The following is a 2,657-nucleotide window of genomic DNA, read 5'->3' as shown; positions in this document are numbered from 1 at the left end:
GGGGTTTCTGACTTTGCTAAAAAATCTGTAATAGAGCCATTTCCTTGTAGTGTGTTAACTTATGAGATGTCTAGAATGTGCAGGACCTATAGGGAACAAGTAAGGGGAACAGAGAAGCCAACTACGGTAACTTTCTTTGAGAGACACGGCTACGTTCCAGAGAGGCTGGGGTGAGGACTGAAGAGAGAAACATTTTCCAGCAGAGAAGAAAGCATCCATGGATGCCTAAAAAAGTTGGTCATCAGCTTTTTCGTCTCAGCCGCCGCCATGCCATCCAGACTGAGGAAGACCCGGAAGCTTCGGGGCCACGTGAGCCACGGCCACGGCCGCATCGGCAAGCACCGGAAGCACCCAGGAGGCTGGGGTAATGCTGGTGGCATGCATCACCACAGGATCAACTTTGACAAATATCACCCAGGTTACTTTGGGAAAGTTGGTATGAGGCATTACCACTTAAAGAGGAACTAGAGTTTTTGCCCAACTGTCAACCTTGATAAATTGTGGACATTGGTCAGTGAGCAGACACGGGTAAATGCTGCCAAAAACAAGACTGGAGCTGCTCCCATTATCGATGTGGTGCGATCGGGTTACTACAAAGTTCTGGGGAAGGGAAAGCTCCCAAAGCAGCCGGTCATCGTGAAGGCCAAGTTTTTCAGCAGAAGAGCTGAGGAGAAGATTAAGGGTGTTGGGGGAGTTTGTGTCTTGGTGGCTTGAAGCCACATGGAGGGAGGTTCATTAAATGCTGACAAATGCGAAAAAAAAAAAAAAAAAAGGTTGGTCATCACTAAGGGGTGTGGTCAGTCTTGGGGGAGAGCCAGGCAGGGCTAGGACATGAAAGTCACACAGAGCTCAAATACAGGTGTCAGCATAACAGCCAGAGGTTGAATTCAGAGCAAAGAATTATCTTTAAACTTAGCTGTAATTTGCGCATACCAAAGTTCCACTGTAGGTTCCCTGACCTGTTCATTCCACAGATCAGAGATAATCTGAGTTAGAGTGGAAATTAGATTCGTTTTTAATGAATGCCTACATGTCAGTGGGAAAAAGGGGGAAAAGTGGAACTCAACGTGTACATTGATTTTTGAATAATCTTTAAGGAAGTTGGGAATTGGGCAAGAGATTTAGACTAGAGATATATACTTGTAATTAAAATCTCTGAATTGTAAAATACAATGAAAACTGTCATCTTCTATCTTTTAAAAAGTAATGTTTTTCATAACACTGCAAGTCAAAATACCAAATTACCTCCCCCTAAATATAACCACATTTGTAGTGTGATTATTTTATGGACAGTCTATGGCATAAGACATTTGTCTTTTTTTCTAAAATTAAATCATATAGATATTCCCCTTGTTGGAATACTGTACTTGAAGGCAGTGTGGAGTGCTGCTGAAAGGCACATCATATGAATGACAGAGAGGTGTCACCCTGGCCTGTACTCCTAGTCACAGTAGCTGGATTTGGTGTATCTCTCACAGCTACGTCTCTTTTCGTAATTCCTTATATAGTGAGAGAATGATACGTGGAAACTTCCCTCGACAGCCCGTCTTTCATAGGATTCCCCACACCGATACACTTGACAGATGCACCCGCCTTAGTGAAGACCCCAAACACCATTAACGGATCCCCTCCCTCTGCCCAACGTGGCTCCCACTGCTGCCTAAGGCAGGACGCTGCATCGGAAGGCAGCTCCCTGAGTGGCCTGAAACTGCCACTGCCTTGGCTAATGCTGGCCACTAGCATAGATGACTTAATATTTTGCCGCAAACTGGATATGAATGTACCATGTGACATGGACCATATGGAGACAGGCCTTTTCAATCTGCAAGGACAAATCCTCAGGGTACTCACCCAGCTGGGACAGGCAAGAAGCTTCTCTGTAGGAACTGCTAAACGTGGACTGCCCTTTAAGTGAAAACATGTGGGTCCTGGAGATGGACACTGGGTTGCTCATCATCAGTGAATGACAGCAAATTCACAGGGAAAAATCTTGCTTTTTACATTAGAATCATCCCCTATGCTTTACTGCTCCTAGAATGCACTGCTGATTTTTAGTGATAGTTCTTTTATTTATTCATACATTTATTCATTCACTCATTTTGCTAATTAACAAATATGTATTGAATTCTCATGGTGATCTTGGCATTTCTTGAAGCACTTACATATGCAATGTACAAGATCCTGTCGCCTGAAGGTCTGTACCTAAAATCTAATTTCAGGACTATGGTTCCCTCCTTTTCTCTCCGTTGCTCCTGTTTTGACATTCTCCTTCATCGGATTGTATGAAGACACATAGTTGTAAAGTAAACAACCATAAAGAGCACATTATTATTTCTTCTTTTTTCAGATTTATAGAGGGTCAGTTCCTGATGCCATGTTTAAAATGATTGCTTAACATTTATCTATTCCAGACCAGGCACTGCACTTTCGCATTTTTATCTCATTTAAGGCCCACAACGACCCCATAGGAGAGGAAATATTGTGCCCTTTTTATAGAAGCTGATGAGATTCAAATGACTCAAATAAGTTGTTCAAATATACAAAATTAATAAATATCAGAATAAGAATTAAAATTCACTAACTGATAAAATAAGCATAGGATATAGCAAGCAATGAAGACCACATTTTATTGTTAATGCTATTTCTAATAGTTATTA

The 2,657-nt window shown here is 42.0% G+C and overlaps 1 pseudogene across 1 annotated transcript; it reads left to right on the top strand.

The window, feature by feature from the left end:
- The first annotated feature begins 240 nt into the window (after window positions 1-240).
- On the top strand, window positions 241-772 carry LOC105814504 (annotated as a pseudogene). The gene has a single exon (XR_001137701.1). The product of XR_001137701.1 is annotated as a 60S ribosomal protein L27a pseudogene (transcript).
- The last annotated feature ends 1,885 nt before the right edge of the window (window positions 773-2,657 follow it).

This window comes from Propithecus coquereli, unplaced genomic scaffold (assembly GCF_000956105.1).
Source record: "Propithecus coquereli isolate 6110/MARCELLA unplaced genomic scaffold, Pcoq_1.0 Scaffold3, whole genome shotgun sequence".
Classification (NCBI taxonomy): Eukaryota; Metazoa; Chordata; class Mammalia; order Primates; family Indriidae; genus Propithecus; species Propithecus coquereli.
Note: the sequence above shows the minus strand (reverse complement) of the source record. Positions and strands in the feature narration are given on the sequence as shown.